At 34.4% G+C, this 27,940-nt stretch overlaps 1 protein-coding gene across 12 annotated transcripts in view; it reads left to right on the top strand.

Moving 5' to 3' along the window:
- LOC145259106 (protocadherin beta-11-like) overlaps positions 1-27,940 on the top strand; it is a 1,732,684-nt gene that overhangs the window by 640,356 nt on the left and 1,064,388 nt on the right. The window lies entirely within an intron of this gene.

The raw sequence follows: 27,940 nt of genomic DNA on the forward strand, positions 1-27,940 counted from the left end.
ATATTACAATACATTACAATACACGTTAGGGTGCTCCAATAACAACATGGTAAAATAAGAAAGAAAGAAAAACATACTGATGATGAAGTGTATCTTCGAAATATATTCATAAATTTCAATATAAATTTCAAACAAAATATATATCTGTTTATTTTGTAATAATGCGTTGTTTTGGCGTCAAACGTATCTAATACGTGTTTCTGTTATACATTACAATACAATAAATTAACTTAACACAATTGGTTCTTGTGAATTAAAAATCAATTTTAAAAGGAAAAACAAACAAATCCAATAGATTGTACGAGCATTTCAGTCCATTTTATTTAAATTGACAATAATTTGACAAACGTTTTTTTTTTTCATTTTACTTTATTTTAATTTATTTATCAACATAAAATTAATAACTCAGTTTTCGTTTTATTTTATTTTATTTTAAATATTTCCAGTAATATCTTCCTTACTCACCACTAAAATGCTAGTTTCATTTCGGTGTCTTTAGATGCGCCCCCCCTATTTTTACAGATGAAGAGACTTTGTTTGTAAAGGACGAAATTTCTGTCAAATAATTGTCAATATTTATTGTCAATTTAAATAAAATGAACACTGTTTCTGAAATGATCGTACAATCTATTGTTTTCGTTTGCTTTTCCTTTTGAAACTGATTTTTAATTCACAATTAGGAACCGTTTTACACAATCTTCGAATTATTATACAGTTAATGTTCTATCGATTTTTATATATTAGAAAGTTTCGATTTAAAACATAAAAATATATATCTATATGACTTGGATGCAGTAGCTGAAGCGAAACCGAAATAAAACTTTATGAAAAGAATATATGTATATATATATACATATAAGTTTAGTTCCTTTAGCCATAAGCGAAACCGAAACCACAACTTATGAAGAATTATTGATAAAATTGTTTATAAAATAAAAAAAATAGATGATTTAAGTGCCATCAGCTATAGTCGAAACCGAACTCAAAATTTATGAAGAATTCTTGATAAAATTATTTGTGACAAGAAATAGAAGAATATAACAATTAAACGACCCGGATGTAAGCGTGACACACAAAAGAACACACACGCTAACCTATTAATATATAGTAAACGATTCTGATGATGTCCGCCATAACACCTTTTTCTAAAACCGTCTTATTATGAATATCTTTAACAATCCTTTAAGTTTCCGAAATACTAGATAGCAAAAACGAAAAAGACTAAGACTTAAAAGGCAAATTAATTGGAAAATCTTGTGTATAGTTATAGTTAGGCCACTCGAGGACAAGGGTTAAAGAGTAGTTAATGGGAAAATGTCATAGAAATCGTTAGTAGTGTATTTTAAGGATATGGCTCATCAAGAACTTGTTAATCGTGACACCATGAACTATTTAAAAAAATAAATAAATAAATAAGAAAGTTAAAAAAAAACGGAGAGAAACTGAGACATGAGCAGCGAGTAATATTATTAATAGTATTATTATTATTCTTAGTAGTAGTAGTAGTAGTAGTATGATTTTTCTGAAGAGTGTACTTATTGTAAGTAAAAAAAAAAGTAAATGCTCGAGCTGAGATCGAAACCAAAACATAAAGACAGTGAGTCAAGCACGATAACCATTAGGCAAGCTTGACATGAATATGAACTATAAAAATTGTTTTTGAACCAAGTTAAGGAAGCTGTCAGTTGAAAACAGATAAAAAAAAAATCCGATGACCTCCATGTACCAATATTTCAATTTTGACTCGTTAGCAGCCTTTTTTTTTCAGGATGGAAACCGATTAGAAAGTTTTCCATATGTCTGAATATTTATATACCAAATTTCAAGTATTAGGATAAAAAAATTCGTTGAGTATATAGGTTGAGAAGTGTCCCCACACACATAACCTCACTTCTATCTATTTATCACTTTCTCACTCTCTATCTCTCTCTTTCTCTCTCTCCCCCCTCTCTCTCTCTCTCTCTCTCTCTCTCTATATATATATATATATATATATATATATATATATATATATACGAGCAAACAGTTAATAAAACATGTTAAAACACTTTGAAATGAGTTAAAAACATATTTAATCTGAAAAGGAAACACTAGATAAGTGGATAGTCTTTAATCTACGGAGTTTCGAAGAAATACTTTCCTTCTCATAAGAGGGTAGGAATTAGCAAAATGCGGGATCGGATTTTGCATGCAAAAGTATTTATTGAAACAACAAGTAAGTCAAAGATCTTACTTGAAAACAAAAAAAGTGAAGCAGGGGGAATATGGTGAAGAATAAATCGATTACACATGAATGGATAGTCTGTTGGAAGATAAATAATCCAGTGACGGTAAAATTCAAATATATAACTTCAAGAAAGTTAATTGAATTTCCATTCGCACAAGTAAAATCCCAAAATCCCGTAATTGGAAGAAGATGGTCCATAATATATATATATATATATATATATATATATATATATATTAGCAGGGAAACCCAGCGTTGTCCGGGAGTAATTGTGGATGAATACATGTTCGAACTTCCCACACTCTTATAGATCTTAACTTCATAAGTGCATTTAAGAGGTTTTACCCGCACAAACAGAGCCCGCCATAAAAATCAACAGTAGGCTCTTTGATGAGACAGGGGCGCGTTAGAAGTTAATGTTTCTGGGTTAATCACAATTGAACCATGATACGTGACTTCTTTACGTCTTGAAGACGACCATATGGTAGTCAGCTGAAAAGCACTAAAACGGAAAACAGTTCCACAGACGTGCAGTTCTAAGCAAGAAACTTTGTTCATGTAATCTACGTTTAGGTTAAGACACAGATAAAAGGTGGGGGAAATTATTGATAGTATTTTCAGCTAGACAAGTGTTTCTCGTGAAAGTTTTGCGAGGGGGAACCATAAATTGGAGCTCAGGCGAGCACTTGCCATGAAAATAACGATAGAGCAGAAACAGATTCGCAACATCTTATCTGTGAGAAAGAGGTTGCAAGGAAGAGAAAAGGCCATCCATATAAGGCTACGAAGTCACCTTTGAAGTTTCAAGGCAGGATAAGGTGCTTGACATGTGGCAACAATACTCTATCCTCGGACGTATCTGGTTCTTATATAGGTAGAGAATTGCATCAGCAGTGAGATATCTACTGGATTTATAAAAGGATCCCATCATTTTTCCATAGATCTTGGAAACGGATTTATCCGGTGTCTTTTATAATCCACCCGGGCAACGTCGGGACACGGGTCGTGCTAGCTTGGTAGAATGAGAAAAAAAAAGTCGTTTAGTAGAGCAAAACATAGAAAGCTAAAAGGTACGCAGTGAGAAGAATTGTCGTTGTGCCGACCTTACGTAGAAAAGGTGTAAAGAATCCTAAATAATCCGCATGATAGCTAGGATTGTTTGTGACGACCTTACCGAGCAAAGGCGTGAGGAAAAGTTAGTCAAAGAAGGATTTGTTTAGCTGGGTTCTATTGGTTCGCGGCTGAATAAATTAATGCCGATATGAATCTAGACATTAATTCAAATGAACGGTGACATGCCTTCTTCAAATTCATTGACTGTAAATTTTAAGTGTAACTTCTTCGAATGATTTGGAGCGTTGCTTTTGATCAATTATGCCTTTCTTTGGATTAGTATATATATATATATATATATATATATATATATATATATATATATATATATATATATATATATATATATATATATCATCCCCTTTAAGAAACTCGTTTCTTATCGTTGAGCACTTCCAGTTGAATTAAAAATTCGGTCAGTTTGGGTCTTATGCGCAGATCGTCATATAATGATTAGATCACTCTGACTGACGTTAAAAACATTTAATCAAATAAATGTTTAAAATTCAACATTTCTCGCGGTTAACGGTAGCCGAATGGATATGGTCCTTGCTAATGAAGCCAAAGATGGCTTCTGTCGCCGGGTTCGAATCTCTCGGCCATTGTTAATCGTGACACCCTGCACTGAAGATTCCCGAAAAGATGAAACACTGTGTAGGCATTTAATAATTAATATATATATATATATATATATATATATATATATATATATATATATATATATACTGACATGCTGTACGGCGTTTCCCGGTCGTAAAACACGCATGAATATAATATTTTAATTAATGCAGAATTCTTAATTATTATTCACAGAAATATCGTAAGTATAAAACGAAACGTTAAATTCCTTTATTTAATCAATTTTAATGTTTATTGAGATGAGCATTATTTATTCAGTTATTTATTGCGGACTATTATCCTCATGTTTGTTCGTTGTTGTCTTTCACGATGTTTCGGCCAACTATTCGACCTGACGATATATATATATATATATATATATATATATATATATATATATATAGAGAGAGAGAGAGAGAGAGAGAGAGAGAGAGAGGTGAGGATGTGTTTGTGTGTGTGAATACTTCTCAACCTATATACTCAACGGATTTTTATCCATGTACTTTATATTTCGTATAAAGGATATTCAGACATATAGAAAACTTTCTTATCGGTTTTCATCCTGAAAAAGGGCTGCTAACGAGTCAATATATATATATATATATATATATATATATATATATATATAGAGAGAGAGAGAGAGAGAGAAAGAGAGAGAGAGAGAGAGAGAGAGAGCGAGAGTGAGAGGTGAGGATGTGTGTGTGAATACTTCTCAACCTATATACTCAACGAATTTTTTCCATATACTTTACATTTGGTATAAAGGATATTCAGACATATGGAAAACTTTCTAATCGGCTTCCATCCTGAAAAAGGGCTGCTAACGGGTCAATATATATATATATATATATATATATATATATATATATATATATGTACAAGCAGGGAAACCCAACGTTGTCCGGGATTAATTGTGGATGAATACATGTTCGACTTTCTCACACTCAGTCTCGCTCAATCAACAGTAGGTTCTTTGATGAGACAGGGGCGTGTTAGAAATAAATGTTTTTGGTTAAATCACAATTGAACCATGATACTTGACTTTTTTAATTTTTAACTTTAATTCAAGCAATTTAAAGTAATTTTATTAAATCAAAACTAAGTATATACAGTGCAATATAAACAACAATACCTTGTGGGATAAGTCACTGCGAGGATGTATGTGAAACTTCTTCCAAGACAATCGATTTGATTGGGAAGTGCGCGTGTGACAATTCTCAACTTATATACTGAACGAATGTTTTATCTATGGACTTGAAAATTGGTACATAGAATATTCAGACACGTGGAAAAATTTTTAATCGCTTTTTACCCGAAAGAAAACAGCTGACGGGTAGAAATTGAAGCATTTGTATGTGGGGGGGGGCATCGGATTTTTATCTGTTTGTCAACTGTTTCACGAATGCGCACGCGTGAGTCGTTCACTCGGCAGATTCCTCATGAGTAGGTTTGAAAACCCCCTTTTACAGAACGTGTCAAGCTAGCCTAATAGTTATCGTACTCATTGTGTTTAGCTCGATCTAAGCTCGTGTACTTTTTTTATTTTTACTGGAAATTGACTGTTTAGTAAAAAAAAAATACATAATACTTTCATGAACATGTCTCAGTTTCTGTATGTATTAAAATATAATACTTATGCGTATTTTACGGCCTGTTTTTGCACACACACACATACATACGCAAACACACACACATATATGCATATATATATATATATATATATATATGTGTAAATATATATATATATGTGTGTGTGTATGTATGAATGTATGTATGTATACATGAATTTTGAAAAATCAACGTAATTAAAAATCTATTAATTACCATTTTCCATTTGCATTCTCATCCTGAGTATCGATTATTCGATTATTCAAAGAAATTCCGAATCTTTTATTCATGCTTAAATTATGAATATTTACGTCAGCGTCGACATTTATGAGATGTTCTTATTTCATGAGGGTTGCTTTAATCTATACAAAATCTTTGGCCGCATCACAAGTACTGATTCCTAGCGACACAGGCCTGATTTACGTGCCTCATCACAAGGGCAAAGCTAGACGCAAGATCATTTTTTTTCTACAACGGATTCACCATTAATCAAGACTCAAAAGCTACTCGAGGATAAGGGTTAATGAGTTTCATGTGATAAACGAGACAACACCGTCCTGATCGATAGCGATGGAAACTGAGTAGAATTTGATTGCTTAAGAAATCAGCTCAACAAGAACTTGTGTGCATTAGACTTGAAGAGGACCATGTTATAGTCAGTTGGAGAGCAGTACCACGGTACAGAGATTCACAGGTGGACAGTTCTAGGAAAGAATTTGCGTTTAGTTTTAGGCACAGGAGAAATGTGTGTAAAATCCAGTTGCCTCTAAAAAGGGACCCTCTGGATTGAGATAAAAAAAACTAAAGTTGGCTCAGAACAGATACTAGACTTAGCTCTTTGCCGATGGGCCAAGTAGTTACGCTTATCTCCCTACCAGTTGTAGAAGGCAGGCAGGAGTAATGCAGGGTGCGGAGATGTAATGCAGGGTGCGGAAAGTGGGGTCGCAGAAACGCGCATCCTAGACGAAGACCGCCTTGGCCTGCAAAGTATTGCCTGAGCAGCTCCGCCGGCATTACTCGGTAGGGGAGCCTCAGGCGATTAGCCATAAACTAACCTTTTCTTTTAAAGGAAAGAAGGCAAAACTTTGGAGGGCGGACCTCCTACAACTACACACGATCAAAACCATAAATCAGCCAACCCGGAAAAAGCCCTATAAACCATGGTCTAGACATTGCTTATTGGGTTTAATACTGAGGGAAGCCTTTCCCAATCCCCACCTTGGCTGAGGGAGTAGGTTGAGACGAATAAAATTAGCACCATTTTTGTTTATATATCGGTTTCCAGAATTAAAAAAAAAAGACGATTTAGAAACTGTGCATCTTTTTGCAAACTGTTATCCTTAGCTTCATAGTTATTGTTTCACCACGTTTCGTCCAACTCATCCTCTGGCCTTCTTCAGGTGATTAACCGCGACAGGATAGAAATGCTGAGTCTGGTTACTTATTCCCAGTAACTACTTTCATAGTTGTGTTCTTCATTCATCTACTGCTTTCATAGTTGTGTTCTTCATTCATCTACTACTTTCATAGTTGTGTTCTTCATTCATCTACTACTTTCATAGTTGTGTTCTTCATTCATCTACTACTTTCATAGTTGTGTTCTTCATTCATCTACTGCCTTTCATAGTTGTGTTCTTCATTCATCTACTGCCTTTCATAGTTGTGTTCTTCATTCATCTACTACTTTCATAGTTGTGTTCTTCATTCATCTACTGCCTTTCATAGTTGTGTTCTTCATTCATCTACTGCCTTTCATAGTTGTGTTCTTCATTCATCTACTGCCTTTCATAGTTGTGTTCTTCATTCATCTACTACTTTCATAGTTGTGTTCTTCATTCATCTACTGCCTTTCATAGCTGTGTTCTTCATTCATCTACTGCCTTTCATAGTTGTGTTCTTCATTCATCTACTGCCTTTCATAGTTGTGTTCTTCATTCATCTACTGCCTTTTATAGTTGTGTTCTTCATTCATCTACTGCCTTTCATAGTTGTGTTCTTCATTCATCTACTGCCTTTCATAGTTGTGTTCTTCATTCATCTACTGCCTTTCATAGTTGTGTTCTTCATTCATCTACTGCCTTTCATAGTTGTGTTCTTCATTCATCTACTGCCTTTCATAGTTGTGTTCTCGCATACTAATCCTTTGTAGAATTGAAATCGCTACCTTCAGACAATGCTCACCTGGAACCGTAAAGACTCAACGCCTCTATCCACTGCGCCACGGGCACTAAAGGGCGATCAAGGTTGGATATTATGGTCTTATAAATCTAATATTGCGTTCTTATCTGGTCTTTAATTTTCGGTTTCATGGTATTATTTTTATTCATTTTTTTAATTTTTAAAAATTCCTTTCACATTGGACTTCATAATTTGTGAATTCATTATTTTTTGCGGACTGTTATCCTTATCTATATGTTAATCACCTGAAGAAGGCCAGAGGGTGAGTTGGCCGAAACGTGGTAAAACAACGACAACTATGAAGATAAGAATAACAGTCTGCAAAAAGAATGAATGCACAAATTATGAAGCCGCATCTCAAAGGATTAAAAAAAATTTAAAAAGAAAATAAATAATAATAAATAATAAATAAATAATTAAATAAATAATAAATAAAATTAATACGATTAAACATATTTTATTTCACTTTATTTTATTTTAAACTAGCCTGCGTGCCCGGCATTGCCCGGGTGTTTGAAGGTGTGTGATGAACAAAAAAAAAAAATTGTAGAAGGCAGGCAGGTTCGAACCTGTAACGCGAAGGAGGAAAAGAACGTGAAAAAAAACCGTTACGTCTTTGCTGTTGCATCCATCGTTAAACCGGAAGTGGCGAATGTTTAAATTAAGGCTAGTCAATTGAAAAGAAGGCATTATTTTCGAAAATATCGGCGAAAAAATAGAATAGTGCCCAGTTGAGGGTTAAAGAATTAATGTTATTTGCCATTTTTTCCATATTTGTCGTCGGAAGGGTCGAGCTTCAAAAAAATACCGATCTCGTGAAATCCGTCGCCTATGTCGAAAGTTTTAGACATACATACATACATACATACATACATACATCTAAACAGACAGATGAGACTTATATTATAGATATCTTTTCGTCTGACGTACAGACGGACTCCGAAAAAAAAAACACCAATCGATGATTAATAAAGTTCACAGTTTCTTCTGCAATCCAACCATATTTGCTGTAAACCTTGTTTCAATCATTAATGTGCAAAATTTTCTGGTGGCCGAGAGAAATTCCCATTAGTAGAAGAATTTAAATTTAAAAGAAGATAAATATATTATACTAAATCTGAATCAATCAACGTTTTTTTCCTCTAAGGCTTTTCTATCGTATATATTTTAATCACACAAAATACGTATTAAAATATTCCTCATGTTCAGGATCGAGTTATATTAAAAAAAAAAAAGGCTTCCGTTTTAAGAGTAATAGTTACTCGCTATTGACAGCTAAAAAAAACTTTCTGGTTTGGGCCAAAATATTTACTTCAATCAACAAGGTTTTCTCCTTCACTGATCTAGGAAAGAAAAGAACTTTCAGAACAGATGCTACACTTTGGTCCCAGATAAAAGGGCCAAGGAGTTATTTATCTCCCTTTCACAACAGAAAGATGTGACACAAGGGTCGGGAAATGAGATTGAATGAATAGCAATCTAGCCTGCAAAAATAGTTGGCATTCTCTGGGAGGGTTGGCTCAGGCGATTAGTAGTAAACTAAACCTTTCTCAAATAGAGCAGGCGAAGCCTGGGATGGTGGACCGCTTAGAACTGCACAAGACAAACAACATACTGCGGTTAATAGATAAAAAGTAATTTCAATAATGTCCTAGACTTTTTTTGCCTTTCGTGCCGGTGGAAAACCCTGGACTGTAAGAGAGTCTGTTACATGATTCTCTGAAAAGAAGTTCTTATTGTTGGATACGCCCCTCCAATCAATTCCGGTATCGAGACCGGTGCCCGGCAATCTGACATTGGCACGCGATAAAGCTGGACGTGTGCAAATGTCCTACAGTTGAGGAATGGATATACTCAACCCACTTTGCCTGTAATTTATGTGAATACATGTTTCGTTCATAAAAATCCTGTGTTTCTTTTCGTTTATTATCATTTAACCCCATAACACTTCCTGTGAATCTCAACACGCTTGTTTCTGTTTATTTAGCATCACTTTTGCTTTGTTTTGTGGTCAGACGTCCCCTGATATGACGCAAGCTCACTCTGCAGTTCTTACAGTTAAACGGATCAACTCTGTCAATATCCTATTCTGCATAGCTTTGCCTAATCACTTGATTCCAAGTTTTCCTTGACCGATCAAGCATCCTGGGATTTAAGGTATCCATGCTGATCACTACCGCAACCATCATCATCATCATCATCATCATCATCATCATCATCATCATCATCATCATCATCATCATCATCATCACTATCATAATCATAGTTATCACACCCATCATCATGATCACCACCACTACCACCACCACCATCATAGTTATCACAGTCATCATTATATGAACCACCACCACCATCATAGTTATCGCAGTCACCATCATATCACACACCACTACCATCACCACCAGCGCCACCACCACCACCACTTTTTTTGTTTTGCTGGTGATGGCGGTGCTGGTGATGGTGGTGGTCATAATGATGACTGTGATAACTATGATGATGATGATAACCACCATCACCAACACACCCATCATCATCATAGTTATCACTAATATCATCATGACCACCACACTGTCATCGTCATTATCATTATGAGACATTTTCTGATATTACGCAAGCTCTCGGTGTTTAGCGGATCACCTTGTGCCATCTTACCTAATCACTAGTTTCCAAATTTTACTACAAATCCCTTTATCGCGCCATAACAACAAATGATAATATATTATTATAATAAGGATATTCGAAAACCAGGCTTAATCAAAGGGAGGTAACTCTTATATTATTTGCCTAAAGCAAAATTTCTGCGAATTTGCTATTTTCTGAAGCAGTTTTCTATTTGGCATTTGTTTCCAAAAAATTAACACACGAACTAAGATGGGGACAAATAGAATATATATATATATATATATATCTTATACAGATTAAACGTTAAGAAAAAGAAACTGCTTTTGACTAATTTCTCAACTGTATTTCTTCTATTTAATTGTGTGTAATTTCTCTTTTAATCAGAGTTCAAAGGGTTTTTTTTCAACATTATCCAATCTAACTTTACAATTGTCGCATTCAGCGAATCAACCGTCTCCAAATCCCACTCCGTACTCTCTTGTCTAATCACCTGATTCAAAGATTTTTTTTTTTTTTGGCTGGCCAATCTTCCTGCGATTTAAACAACCCACGCTTCTGCAATGGTTTAACTCCTTTGCATAAAGCTCGCATTTCTCCATATTACATCTAGCAGACATGTTCTAAATTTAATAATGATCGGTTAATTAGTTTAAAAGTAGCTAACTTTCATATATATATACATACACGCAAACAATCATATATATATATATATATATATATATATATATATATATATATATATATATACTAGCAAATGTACCCGTTGTTGACTGGGTTCAAAAACAGCCTACAGAAAATGAACTCTGATTTATGAAAGTATGATAAGTTATGAAAAGGAAGAGTTGTAAAGAGATAGCTTCGAGTTTGGGGGTATGAAAACCAAAGCAAAATCTGATGAAAGTAAAAATAAAATAGATAAAACCCATAATTTATACCTGTTCACACTGAAACACATATCACAACATTCTGTGGATCTATATTAGAAAACCTTGTTAAACTTTGTGACATATTTCCATTCTATGGAGGTCAGGTGCGAACGAACACCCCATAATTTTATTATACCATATTTCTTCAAACTGAAACATAATTATCAAAGTATACTTACGCAGATAGATATGAAAAGTCTTTATTAAGGTTTGTGCCTATTTCCATTCTGTGGAGGTCAGGGTCGAACGCAGACCTCACAATTTTTTATACTATCCCTATTCAAGTTAAAACATACTTATCAAAGTATTATTATGTACATCTATATCAAAAACACTTGTAAACGTTTTTTTTTTAATTTTTTAATTTTTTATTTCCATACTTTGTGGACCAGGCGCGTACACAGACCCCACAATTTTAATGAATCCTCATTATGCCATATCAAACATACCCATTCCTGTGTCTCGATACATCTATCATTATATGTGATCAGTTTTCTATAGTAGTCAACCATATAGGAGCCTATTCGTGACCATCCCCCCACCGCCACCCACACACACAGACGTTCAGATTTATATATATACTAGCAGGGGTGCCCGGCGTTGCTCGGGTGTTTGGAGGTGTATGCTGTGCAAAAAAAGCAAAAAAAAACAAAAAAAATGGTTAATTTTTTAAAACTTTGATCCCTATTATGACCCCTTAAAATTTATTGTTTCGGGCTCAAATAACTTTATTAAGTTAGATCCATGTTCAAGGAACCTAAATCTAAAATTTCAAGTGTCTAGACCCAAAATTGTCGGAGGAGTTTGGTAGAGTTCTTAAAGGTCAAATCGTTGAAATTTGACCCCTTAACAGCCAAATTTCTGGCTGACACCCGTTACATCGATTTTCCCAAATCTCAGTACCCGGTATTTCAAATTTCGAGTCTATAGACTAAAAATTGACAGAGTTATTGCGTAGGGAAATGTACACAGACAGACAGACACACAGACACACAGACAGACAAACAGACAGACACGTTCACTTTTATAGATATATAGATATATATATATTTATATATATTAGTAAATCATTTATTTGAAACGTTACTCAGTAATCGACACATTTTTTCCAACGAGAAACAAGATTATTAATCTCATTAGCACAGAAACTGCACGCCTGTGGAACTCTGTTCCGTCTGCCTGCTTCCCTCCGGACTACAACTTGGATGTCTTCAAGTCCAATGTTAACAAATTCCTAATGAACCTCCCCCTTAATTAAACACTTCAGCAAATATCCACACTAACTACTTGCAATAGCCCTTATCCCTGAGTGGCTTCCGGGCCTTGATAAGTGGTGATCACTGTGTAAAAAAAAAAAAAAAATCCGGTGTTTTGGAATCGATGAACTCATTGAAGACAGTTTCCGCATCGTTCCGGCTTTTGAAGAATTTTTCTCGCAGGAAGTTGTCGAGATGGTTGAAAAAGTGATGATCGGGTGGCCAGAGGTCCGGGTGGATGAGGTAGAGTATCATAGCCCAATTCGTTCAGCTTTTGCATGGTCAGTTGAGCAACATGGGGGCGAGCGTTGTCATGGAGTAGAATTGCCCCTTCATATCGACCAATCTCGGGCACAAACGCTGGAGCTTCTGATTCATTTTGGCACTTTGTCCGTAATACTTCTCCGCCGTAATCGTTTTGCTCGGATTCAAGAAGCTATGGCATATGAGACCGGCCGCAGACCACCAAACAGTCACCATAACCTTTTTTGGTGCAATTTCGGTTTCGGAGAGTGTTGTGGAGCTTCTCCGGTATCCAACCACTGTGCCGCACTTCGGTGATTGTTGTAAAGGGCCCACTTCTCATCACACGTCACAATCCGCTTGAGAAATGGGTCGTTTTTGTTGCGCAGAAGGAGTGTAGAAGACACCTCAAAATGACGATTATTTTTATTATCGTTCAATTCATGCGGCACCCATTTATCCAACTTTTTTGACTCCCCTATTTGGTTTAAATGGCGAACGACTGGTATGAGGTCGATCTCAAGTTCAACAGCAACTTCTCGTGTGCGTTCGCGAGGATCAATTTCAATTAAAGCTTAGAAATGTTCGTTATTAACCTCAGTAAGCTGGCCGCGACCATCTTCATTTTCAAGCCTCTCGTCACCATTGCAAAATTTCTTTAACCACCGTTGTGTCATACATTCGTTAGTTCTTCCTGGGCCAAACGCATCATTGACATCACAAGCTGTCTCGGCAGCTTTTCGGCCTACTTTAGACTGGGACAAGAAAATTGTGCGGATTTTAATGCTGTTGAAAAGCCTGCAAAAAATGAATGAAGAAACTGAGAACTGTAACGAATAACACAATTCGATAGAGCGAAAGACGCGCTTCAAGATAATATATAACATGGCTATATACATCAATGAATTAATTTAGAAATCATATATAAAAGTAGCCTGTAAATTGTTTTCCCATCAACCTAATATATATTAATGATAATGACCTTTCTCATGAATAAAGTTTTATAATGGGAAAAATGTTTATATAAATTTTGCAAAAAGTCTAAGCTCAATGAATGCCTTTTTATTAGGTTCCAGAGCATGTATAATGTAATATAATAATCCTCCAAGTTCCTAATATCAAGTTTTCTAAATTTTGTCATTTATTACTTTTTAAAAGAACGAGAAAACACGGTTGAGCATCTCGATTGCATAAACCATGTAAATTGTCAACAATGGTGTTTTTTCTAAGTTTAAGGTAAACATCTGATGAGTACGTGACAAAAAGTGCAGCAAGGACATACTTTTCTAGACTTGCTAGCCACAATACGAAACAATATTGTAATCTCTACCTTCTGAAAAGTAATACATGGCTAACCGATAAAATTTGGTATTTGGAGATTAGGAATTATTTAATAACTTTAAAAGTAAACATCCGATGAGTAGGTGACTAAAAATGCAGTAAAGACATACTTTTGTAGACTTGCTAGCCGCAAAACGAAACAATATTGTAATATCTACTCTCTGAAAAGTAATAAATGGCTCACCGAGAAAATTTGATATTTGGAACTTGGAAAACATTATATATACATATATATATATGCACATATATATATGTATATATATATATATATATATATATGAACATACACATGTTATATACTAAGAAATTATATAAGAAGATATACGTGTCTATAGAAAAGTCGTATGTGTAGTAATTGTATAAGCTGCCGTTAGCCATCGTTGTGCGATTTGATGTTAATCATGGTGTAATGAGGTAGCTAGGTAGGATGGGAGGAAAGCGAGACAGAGAGAAAGAGAAAGAGAGAGATAGAGAGGGGGAAGGAGGGTGTAATTCCTTTCTTTGACGACATAAGTTATCGACACTGAAGCTGACACGAATACAATAGATTGCCAGGGAAAATTGGGTTCATTTTTAATAACGTTGCAAATAATCCACCAAAGACAAGAGACATACAAGAACAGCGAAGTAATAAAGGAACACACGTGCGAGTGCACTCATTTTCTCTCTCTCTCTCTCTCTCTCTCTCTCACACACACACACATACATATATATATATATGTGTGTGTGTGTGTGTGTGTTGAAGTATCATTTATTTTCTCATAATATATACCAATCCTTATTGAAGAAGCTCAATGTAATTACAGAGCAATATAGTGAACGAATGACAAAAGTCTATATTCCAAAGTTCATGATGTTGAACATCTTGTAATTATATATATATATATATATATATATATATATATATATATATATATATATATATATATATAGTAAGTTATAAAATATATATGGCGATTAACCTACACTGAATATTCCGCGTTTCATCCACTTTAGGACTCTTCAGGATATATATATATATATATATATATATATATATATATATATATATATATATATATAGAGAGAGAGAGAGAGAGAGAGAGAGAGAGAGAGTAAATGACAAAAAGTTATATTCCAAAATTCATGATGTTGACCATCTTATATCTAAAATAGATTCACTGATTGATATGATAATTAAGTGATTGATTGTGCGCTACGAAACAGATACTGTCAAGACTTGTATAAGTCAACTGAATTGAAGGAATAAATTATAAGATGGTCAGCATCATGAATTTTGGAATATATCATTTTTCATAAATCTATATTGCTCTCTAATTACATTGAGCTTCTTAAATACGTATTGATATATAATACTATATTTCTACAGAAATATATATATATATTTCTGTAGAAATATATACCAATATAATATATACCAATATAATATATACCAATATAATATATACCAATCCTTATTTAAAAAGCCTAATGTAATTACAGAGCAATATAGTGAATAAATGACAAAAAACTATATTCCAACATTCATGATGTTGACCATCTTACAGTTTATTCCTTTAATTAAGTTGACATGTACAATTCTTTACAGTATCTGTTTCGTAGCAGAAAATCAATCACTTAATTATTATATCAATCAATGAATCTATTTTGCCCTTTACTCATCAGAAGAAATAGCATCAATCAATCTATCAAAAGGAGATAAAATGCGTGCCGTGTGTGGATGAGTAGCACGCACACACATGGATAGGATCAACTCTTTTGGTCCTAAATATATCATATATCACAGTATACTTCCTTTACTCACATAAAATGAATATACGAAAGTATAAATTTATGCGTAAACCTTAAGTATTTACTTCCAAAGTGCTCAATACGTAGGTAGAGCTAGTTAGTAAGTTATAAAATATATATGGCGATTAAACTACAAAAACCATAACCTAGATTGTAAACATGTCAAGAAACTAGATATCCAGGCTAAATAGAGCACACACAAAGGAACAGGTCAACCAGAGGTCAAATAGGCTTTTGTCCGACAAGTCCATGTTCATTGGCTTATAGGAAGGGTGCGGCGGATACTAGAAAGCTGATTGGCTAACGAAAATCTCAATAGAAGGTGCATATATAAAAAAAACGACAGACAACTACAAAATTCGCGCATAAGCCTGAAGAGTCCTTGAGTGGATATAACGCGGAATATTCAGTGTAGCTTAATCGCCATATATATTTTATAACTTACTATATATATATATATATATATATATATATATATATATATATATATATATATATATATATATATATATACTAGCCTTTCAGTCCGACGTTACCCGGGTGTCTGGAGGTGTATGTTGAGCCAAAAAACAAAAGTGGTGGTAGTAGGAAGGCATGCTAGAACCCGTACCGCAAAGGAGAAAAAAAAAACGGGGAAAAACTTTGCTGTTACGACCAACGCCAAACTGGAAGTGACATGGATATTAATTAAGGCTAGACACTCACAAGGAGAGAATGATTTTTAAAAAAATGTTGGCGAAAAAAGCGCCCCTCCCCCTGTAGAAAAGTGCCCAGTTGAAGGTGAAAATATAAATGGTTTTAGCCAATCTTTCGATATATGTCGTCTGAAGGGTCGAACTTCAAAATGATACTGATATAGTAAAAATCCGTCGCCTCTGTCGAAAGTTTTGGGCAGACATGCAAGCATACATACATACGTTTACATATTAGTAACTCAAATTTTCGACCGAAACCGATTTTCAAATGTTTAGACCAGAAATTGTCTGAGTAATTTGGTAGACACCGCAGAGGTCGAATTTTTTTTTAATTTGACCCCTATTATGACCCCTTAACATTTATTGATTTTGGGTTCAAATCAAGTTATTAAGTTAGATCCATGTCCAAGGCACCTATATCAAAAATTCCAAGTGCTGTGACCCAAAATTTTCGGAGGAGTTTGGTAGAGTTCTCAAAGGTAAAATCGTTGAACTTTGACCCCTTAACAGCCAAATTTCTGTCCAAAAACGGATTACAATGATTTTTCCAAATCTCAGTACCCTGTATGTCAAATTTCGAGTCTGTAGACTTAAAATTGACAGAGTTATTGTGTAGGGAAATGTACACAGACACAGATACACAGACAGACACTTTCACTTGTATAGATATGTAGATATACTAGCATCTCATCCCGGCGTTGCCCGGGTGTTTGGATGTGTGTGTTGAGCAAAAAAAAAAAGCTGTAGTAGGAAAGTAGGCTCGAACCCGTACCACGAAGGAGAAAAAGAACGGGGAAAAATACCTGACTTCTTTGCAGTTATGACCACCGCCAAATCTGAAGTGACTTATGTTTAAATTAAAGATAGACAATCGAAAGTAGAGAATATCTTTAAAAAATTTCGGTGAAAAAATCTACCCTACTCCCTGTAGAAAAGTGCCTAATTGAAGGTGAAGATATTAATGTTTTTAGCCAATTCTTCGATATTTGTCGTCTGAAAGGTCGAACTTTAAAACGATACTGATCCTGGTAAAATCCGTCGCCTCTGTAGAAAGTTTAAGGCAGACATACAAACATACATTTATATATTGGTAACAAAAACTTTCGAATCAAACCTATTAAAAAGCTTGCCCTATCCTGAATACCCTTTATGTAAAATTTCAAATGTTTAGACCAGAAATTGCTTGAGTAATTTGGTAGAGCCCGTAGAGGTCAAACGACGTTAACTCTGGCCCCTATTATGACCCCTTAATATTTATTGTTTTGGGCTCAAATCAAGTTATTAAGTTAGATCCATGTCCAAGGAACCTATATCTAAAGTTTCAAGTGTTTAGTCCCAAAATTGTCGGAGGAGTTTGGTAGAGTTATCAAAGGCCAAATCGTTACAGTCCAATTTCTGTCCGAAAACCGATCACATAGATTTTCCCAAATCTCAGTACCCTGTATATCAAATTTCGGGTCTGTAGACTTTAAATTGACAGTTATTGCGTAGGAAAATGTACACACAGAGACAGACACACAGACAGACATACAAACACACAGATACACCGACACGTTTACCTTTATAGATATATAGATGTATATATATCGACCCCCTCCCTGTAGAAATATACATATGTATGTATATGTGTGTGTATGTGTGTGTGCATATATTTATTATTATTATTATTATTATTATTATTATTATTATTATTGGCTCACCTGGAGCTTTCACACGAGTCAGCAAACGATCTGATTGGAGACCTGTGGTGTTCTCTCGAAGCTGGGATTGTTCCTAGCAAACTTTTCTGCCAACTTTGGATTTAAACATTTGAAACTTTACATAATGGGTATTCAGACAGCCAGCAAGCTTTTTAGTCAGATTGTGGGCGAAATTTTAGCTGTCAGAACGTCAAAGTTGAAAGCCTTTACCTTTGCAGACTCTAGCAAACTCCTCCATCAATTTTGAAACACTTGAAATTTTAGATGTAGTTTACATGAGTCAAACTTTTTAATATATATACATAGAACATAAAGTTATGAACAGTAAATAAGGCCCGAGCAAAGCTGGACTGAACTTCTACTATAGAATATAATTATACAGTATATAGTTATATAGTATATAACATTATAGATTGTAGTTATATAGAATATAGTTATATATTATATAGTTATAAAGAATATAGTTATATAGTACATAGTTATATAGAATATAGTTATATAGTATATAGTTATATACTACATAGTTATATAGTATATATTATTATTATAATAGTTATAGTTATATACTATATAGTTATATAGTAAATAACTTTATAGATTATAGTTATATAGAATATGGTATATAGTTATATAGGATATACTTATATAGTATATAGTTATATAGAATATAGGTATATAGTATATAGTTATAAAAAATATCGCAATAACTCTGTCAATTTTCAGTCTACAGACTCGAAATTTGATATACAGCGTACTGAGATTTGGGAAAATCCATGTGATCGGTTTTCGGCCACAAATTTGGCTGTTAAGGGGTCGAAGTTCAACGATTTGACCTTTGAGAACTCTACCAAACTCCTCCGCCATTTTTTTTAGTTATATAGTATATACGCATATCTGTATATATATAAAAGTGACCGTGTCTGTGTGTGTGTGTCTGTGTGTGCGTCTGTGTGTGTTTGTGTGTGTGCATTTTCCTACGCAATAACTCTCAATTTTCATTCTACAGACTCGAAATTTGATGTACATGGTACTGAGATTTGGAAAAATCATTGTAATCCATTTTCGATCAGAAATCTTGCTGTTAAGGGTCATGGTTCAACGATTATACCTTTGAGAACTCTACCAAACTCCTCCGCCAATTTTTGGTCTAAACAATTGAAATTTTGGATATAGGTTTCTTGGACATGGATCTAACTTAATAACTTGATTGTAGCCCCAAGCAATAAATCTTAAGTGGTCATAATAGGGGTCATTTTTTTTTCTTTTTTTTTTTTTTTTGCTCAACATACACTTCCAAACACCCAGGCAACGCCGGGCTGAAATGCTGGTAGTACATAATGTCATTCAAGAAGGTCGAAACTTATTCAGTTATTATAATAACATGATCTGCGCACGCGGGCTTATTGACCGAATTATTTCTCTTAAACGTAAAGTGCTCAATTATAAGAACTCAGAATTTTTACTGTAATCATTTTTATTGCGCTCTCTGTCTCTTTCTCTTTCTCATACCCTCTCCATTTTTTCTCTCTTTGCTCTCTATATCTCTCCATATATTTCCTCCTTTCTCTCAATCTTTAAACACGTGTACATCGATCTGCCTGCCTATCTTCCTCTCTTTCCTTTTCCATCTCTCTCTTTCTCTTTCTTTCTCTTTCTTTCTCACTCTCCCTCCCTCTCTCTCTCTCTCTCTCTCTCTCTCTCTCCGTGTGTGTTTTTCGGCTACAAATACCTCTTCTACACAAATCAATTTAATTGTATAAATATTGGTCCTTCTATTTCAAAAAAAAATAAATAAATAAAATAGAAATAAATAACAGAAGCTGCAGTCTCCGAATCTCATTAACGATGTGGGCATGGGGAAGTGGTTGATGCCGAGTAATCCGAAACTAATTGCGGATTGAATTTGTACTTGGAGTCAAGTATAAAAAGATTAAGGAATTAATGCGATTCGCAACAAACTAAAGCTCTTACATAGCATCAACAAAACAGAAAAGCAAAATTTGACTTGAAAGCCGTTGGGAATATTTTACAGAATCATGCACAATTTAACACCACGATTTAAAAAGCCGACACGTGCCTTAAAACGGGCAAGCGAGGTAAAATTACAGTTGAAGCCGTGGTTATCTTTACGATGACTGCTTCGACTTCACTTCCGGTTGTTTCTTCCTTTGTAATTGGTTCTTTACGGTATCTTTTGTTTATTAAATTATTGCTATTTATTTGCCTCCGCATGAGGGCAGAGTTAGACACAAGGCCGGTTTTTTAATGAGGCGTGGTGGGAATCCAGCTCTATTTTCCAGCCGTTGAAAGGAAATAGACAGATAAATAAAAACTTCCGTTATCTTTAGTATTACTTTTTCGAATTGACTTCCGGTTGCTCGTCCAAATGCGAAGAAAGGCTTTTTCTAAATAATTACGTTATTATTTAGAAAAAAAACTCGTTAACATGGGGAGGGGGGGCTTGTTTTACATATTCTTTACTTTCACCTAACAATTAAAACCGAGGCTCACCCTCCCAAGCTTTGCATTCGCTCTTTGAGAAGTGTGTAGTTTATTGCTGGTTACATGAGGCGCCTTTACTGGGGAATGCCTATGGGGCTGCCGAGGCACTTTTCGCAGGTCAGAGTACCCCTTCTCGAGGCGCTGACTTCTCAATCCTACTTTCCGGCCCTGGTGTCCAAGTTCTGCAGTGGGAGAAAACTAAATTCCATTTACGGTCCTTGGCTAAAAGACTACACTTCACCTTTACTGTCTTCGGTTAGTGGAGGAGAAATCTTTCATAACTAAGACATTTTTTCTTTATCCAGAATGCCCCTTTATTTTGCTTGCTACTTTCCTCTGAGGATACGAGTCAGTCTTTGATAATCCATGGAATAAGGAAAATTTTAAATTTTCAACGTGTATTCTTGTCGAGTGATAAATTGCAGTAAATTTTAATTTAGAGTTTAAATTTAACTTCTTATATATGTATATACACATCTATATATATCTATATCTCACTACATCTGTCTGTGAGTGTGTCTCTCTGTCTGTCTGTCGGTCTCTCTCTCTCTCTCTCTCTCTCTCTTTCTCTCTCGATGCCCTTTGTGTAAATAAATTGAGCTTAGGTATTTTAGACCATGTCAAAACATTGTTAATCCACTGCCTGCATAGCAGCAGCCGTATAGCGCAACGATCGGGTTTCGATACTGGCTTAAGGTAGTTGCTTGTCTAGCCGCACTGATGAGCTGTGAACTAGCGAAACAGTACTGTATGTGGATGACTATATATATATATATATATATATATATACATACACATATATATATACTCAATATATATATATATACTATATATATATATAATATATATATATACTCAATATATATATATATATACTCAATATATATATATATATATGAAATTTATTTATACAAACATTGATGGCTACATATGTGCATACATGTTTCTGTAATCACCCGCGTTGGAGGATTACGTCTTCAGGCCAAGAATTATCGTCGAGAAATTATTGGCCTGAAGACGTAATCCCCCAACGCGGGTGATTACAGAAACATGTATGCACATATGTAGCCATTAATGTTTGTATAAATAAATTTCATATACCTGCTCTGTTTACTCATCGAGCACTCTTTGGTAGACACATGTTGTTTCATTGGATGTGCTTCTAGGAAAGTAAACTCTACTAGCTAAAAATATATATATATATATATAGATATTCAAACACGTCTGATTGAACATGGGAGAGTTATTCTTTTTTCCGATTTTTCTGGATATCTTTTCTATTCGCCGAGCGATCTTTTTTATTTCAGCCGGCATATTGTATAAAATGGCGCCCAAAAGTTGTTGTCAGCCATATTCTACTCAAATGCTTTCTATCGGGCGTCCGATTATCATCAGGAGCGATTGTTGTTGCTATGGTTTTCTTTTTTCTTTCACGTTTTACTGTTTATCAAGGTGGGTGTAGGATGGTTAGGGGTGAATTATTTTTATTTGGAATTCCGATTTTCTTATTTTATAGTCCATTTATTTAGTTTTTTCTTTGTTATTAAAGACCGTTATTACATTTGTCCCGGTGTTAAATGATTCCTAACCATCCTGCACCGACCTTTATAACCCCCCCCCAAAAAAAAACTATAAATACACCAAGCCTCAAAGGGAAAGAAAAAAGAAAAAGTTAACAACAACAATCGCTTCTGGTGATAATTAGATGCACCGATAGACAGCGCTTGAGTAGAATATGGCGGAACAACAACTTTTGGGCGCCATTTTATACAAATGTCGGTTGAATAAAAAAAAAGACCGCTCGGCGAATGGAAAAGATACCCAGGAAAATCGGAAAAAAAGAATAACTCTGTCCTGTTCAATCGGATGTGCTTGATTATATATATATATATATATATATATATATATATATATATATATATATATATATATATATATATATATATATATATTAGTGTATGGACGATTAATTGGAATCGGCATCAGGATAGGAAAAATCGTAAGATTTGCGGGTATCGGAATCGGTATCGGAATCAGAAAAATTGATGCCTATTTTCGGATTCCAAAAGGATTCTTTTAATTGACTTTTTTAAAAAATTTTATTTAAAGTAAAATATTCCATTGCTGGTAATAATAAGAAAATAATGAATATTTATTGATTTTAAAATGGCAGTAAAGCTAAAATCGATAGATCACTCTCCACAGGTGTATTTTGACGTTTTGTAAAATATCTGCATATTTACCAGGTGTTTTTACGAAAATCGAGGAAAATAACAATCTTATAGTTAAATAATTAGAGATTTATAAAGAATCGGAATCGGCATCAGTAATTGTATCGGAATCAGGTATTTAGTACTGAATCGGTAATTGTATCGGAATTGAGGAAAATATTGGAATCGTCCCACCACTAATATATATAATCAGTATAATAAAACAATTTACCACTACACATCTTAAATATTTCGAAGCATACATAGACTTAGTCTTCATACTTTTCTATATAGCTTCTCCTGACAAATGACACACATTATAGGACGTTGCTTATTTTGCTGATGTAGGTCGCCATTAAATTCGTTTTTTTGCACGCCATTATTTAAGTCATTGACAGCGGTAAATTATATTCATGATTGCAAGCAATTTAGTGAGCGAAAGACATTTTAATGCAATGGAAAGCATAATTTAAAAAAATGACCAACAATAGTGATATAGATACGTTGATTTAACATACGCGTTTAACAATTAAACGTCTAATAGATCCTTTTAAAACTTAGTATCTATATATATATAAGCGAAAATGTATGTATGTATGTATGTGTGTATGTTTGTGTGTCTGCTAAAATCTTTCGGCAGACACGACGAAATTCACAAACTCGGTATCATATCGAACCCCTATCCTTCGCTCGAAAAATATCGAAAAATTGAACAAAAACGTTCATTTTTTTCTACCCCGAAATCGACAATTTTCGACAGGGGTGGGGGTCAACAAAAACGGTATTCTCGTGACGACGAGCGGTTCTACGCATGAGCCAGATGACGCCATGACCTGATTTACTTTAGGTCAGTTGATTAGCGCGTTGGTTCATTATTTAAACGTTTTGGGCTCGAATCGTGGTGTGAGATGTCTTCTTTTTTTTTTTTTTCGATTTTTTAAATTTAAATATTGAACCAGTGTTATTTAAGCTATTTTTCACGTAACGTTCGTTTTTCTGTTTTTTTTTTACTTCGCTTATCCACCCGGACCACACACCCAAAAACACCCGGCTATCCACCGATTTTTTAAATTTTAATATCGAAACAGGCTTATTTAAGCGATTTCTAACGTGTTCGTTTTCTGTTTTCATCGTTCGTTTGCCTTACGTTAGTTTTTTTGTGTTTTTTCCCCGCTTAAGTTTTAACGTTGTTTTCTTTTTTTACTTCACTTATAACAAACAAACCTGGTCGTCGTCGTCGTCGTCGTCGTCGTCGTCGTCGTCGTCGTCGTCGTCGTCGTCGTCGTCGTCGTCGTCGTCATAACGCTCGACGACTTCCGAGCGCGCACCTGTCAATTTGGTTCTTACTTAAATAAATTCAAACATCTTTCACTAACTCATTCTGGCTGGCCGATTTTATTTTCAAACTTCGCCTCAGAGCTTCGGGTTCGATCCTACCCCCCCCCCCCGCCCGGGTTCTTTTTTATTTAACACCACACACACCTACAGACACCCGGGCAACGAGGGTACCCCTGCTAGTCTATAATATAAATATCACGTGTCTGATTAAATGTATATATGTATGTATGTATGTATGCATTTATGTATGTTTGCATGTCTGCCTAAAACTTTAAACAGAGGCGATGGATTTTCACGGAATCGGTATCATTTTGAAGTTCTCAGACGACAAACATCGAAAAACTAGCCTAAAACTTTAATTCCTTCATCCTCAATTCGGCAGTTTTCTACAAGGATGGGGGGGGGTCGATTTTTTGCGACCCATTTTTGCAAGTCATCGTATTGGTTGGATTGACTTTGAATTTGACTTTTAAGCTCCAATACGATTTTGTTGAGCTTTGTATTACCAGATAAGAAGTCTACCCTTAAAGAAGTGATTATATTCCTTACCTTTTACTCCCCCCCCACACACACACATATATATATATATATATATATATATATATACTTTTACTCCCCCCATATATATATATATATATATATATGGGGGAGTAAAAGGTAGGGAAGATAATCACTTCTTTAAGGGTAGACTTCTTATCTAGATAAAATACGGCCATGGGTTTACACAGAGACGTATGCGTAGGAGATAGTCAGATAGGACGTCGACACCTTCCTGCATATGTGTGTGTGTGTGTCTGTGCGTGTGTGTGTGTGTGACTGTGTGTGTGTATGTGTGTGCGTGTGTTTGTGTGACTGTGTGCGTGCGTGTGTGCGACTGTATGTGTGCGTGTGTGTGTGTGTGACAGTGGGTGCGTGTATGTGTGCGTGTGTGTGCGCGTGTGTGTGCATGTGTGCGTGTGCGTGTGTGTGTGTGCGCGAGTGTGAGTGTGTGTGAAACGGAAACGCCACTAACAGGTTTAACCGACTTTCTTTTCCCAAAGGAGGAAGTTTCATGGGAATACAAAATTCACAAGCGGTTCCAAGTCGCATGTAAGGAGAAATGACGACATTAGGCTTTTGCGACTCATGTAGGAAGGTGTCGACGTCCTTCTACATACAGCGTCAGGATTTCCCAAATTGGTCACTCATCTAGCACTGACCAGGATGAACGTTGCTTAACTTCGGGGATCTAACGAGTAAACCGCTGCGTAAAGTGATTATGATGTAAACATACATATATAACCTATCTGACTATCTCATACGCATGCGTCTGTGTGTAGGCTCATGGTAGTGTACTTATGGTGTAGCTCTACTCACGCATTGAGCACTGATTAGGTAAATACTGAAAATCAAAACAGAAAATACGATAATATATAATTTTAGTTAAAAGTATTATATATATGTGTGTGTGTGTGTGTGTGTGTGTGCGTGTGTATTCTTATATACATGTATATTGATGCCTGTATATATATCTATATCTATCTGTCTATATATATATATATATATATATATATATATGTGTGTGTGTGTGTGTGTGTGTGTGTTTGTTTGTGTGTGTGTGTGTGTGCGTGCGCGCACATATTTCTGTGGAGTTGTTATAAAAAATAAATATATGCATACACGTATATATATGCTTACGTATATATAAATATGTTATATATATATATATATATATATATATATATATATATATATATATATGAAGTTGGTAGCAAATTACCAAATGCTCACAGAAGCCTGCATGTGTTTTGTAACTGACGCTTTCTCTGAGAATTACTTCGCGCCCAACCTTTGATACAAGCCAGATGCGGCCATTTTTAGCGGCCATCTTTTTGAAGGAGGAAGGGGGGGAGGGGGTACAAGAAGAGACAACTTTTCTCTTTTTTTAATAAATGTAAGGAAAACTCGGCGTCTGCGTTTCTTTATTTAAAGCAGTTAGTGATAAATAATAAAATCATAACAAAATAATAAAAAAAAACTTCAAAAAAAAGGAAAGAAAAGAAAAAAAGAAGATATAAAATTTAAGAAAAATAAATGGAGTTAGAAAGAGAAGATAGATTACGCCAAAACTTTGAAATGAAAATAAATTTTCCGGCTTGAATGCGAGGCAAATGCGGATAAAAAAAAAATAGTAAAACGAAAACACAACTTTGGCTGGCAAGTAAAAACACGTGGACCGGAAGTGGAGAAAAAGTTGCGTTGAAAGAACGACGTATTTACCAACCTAAATATCGCCAACGACGCAAAACAGTCTTTTACTTGACTTTTCCTTAATTTATGTCTCGTTTCCGAGATGACTCAAGCCAGCCAATAATAATAATAATAATAATAATAATGATGATAATAATAATAATAATAATAATAATAATAATAATAATAGTATAATATTAACTTATGTAATTGCGATTTCATTGTATTACTCGATCGTCAATATATATATATATATATATATATATATATATATATATATATATATATATATCTATTAATATATTTAAATAAGGGAGTAGTCACCAACAATGTGTATTTTTTAACATTATTTTATTATTCCGTGTCTTGGTTTTTCATTGAGAATTATGTTTGGATCATTGTAATAATGTTTTTAAGTCATTGAAATCGTTTTTACGCGCGTTTTAGACAGTCTGTGATGCGTCCTCGTCAGAAATTATTTTCAAATATATTAATATATATATATATATATTAATATATATATTAATATATATATATATATATATATCCATATTCTTCTAGAAATCTATTTTTCTTATATATCGATTCTTATATTAAGAAACTCAATGTGAATACAGAGCAATAGAAATGACAAAAATTTATATTCCAAAATACATGATGTTGACAATTTTTATATTTTATTCAAAAGCAGTTAAGCCGGACTTTGTAATGTTCATAACTTTATGTGCATATGTATATATATATTAAAATGTTTGACTCATGTCCAGGAAACATACATCTAAAGTTTCAAGTGTTTAGAACCAACATGTGCGGTGTAGTTTGTTAGAAACCGCAAATGGCAGCTCTTTTGAACTTTGACCCCTTGTCAGCCAAATTTTCGGACAAAAATCGATAAAAAAGATGTCTGAATATACGTTATGCAAAATTTCAAATGTTTAGACCGGTAAAGATCACAAAGGTCAATATTTTAAAATTTGACCCCAACTTTGACCCCAACTTTGACCCCAACTTTGACCCCCTTAACATCTAGACCCAAAATTGGTGGAGGGGTTGTGTAGAGTTTTCAAATGTCAAATCGTTAAAACATTGACGCCTTGACTGCAAAATTTCTGGCCGTAAACCGACTAAAAAAATTCCCACATTTCAATACCCCATATGTCAAATCTCGAGTCTGCAAACTGAAAATTGACAGAGTAATTTGAAAGGGAACTGTACACACACAGACACACAGAAGATTTCAATTTATATATATATAGACGTTCAGCTTTATATATATATATATATATATATATATATATATATATATATATATATATATATATATAAAGCTGAACGTCTGTGTG

Source organism: Euprymna scolopes, chromosome 34 (genome assembly GCF_053919585.1).
Source record: "Euprymna scolopes isolate OS-2025 chromosome 34, ASM5391958v1, whole genome shotgun sequence".
NCBI lineage: Eukaryota > Metazoa > Mollusca > Cephalopoda > Sepiida > Sepiolidae > Euprymna > Euprymna scolopes.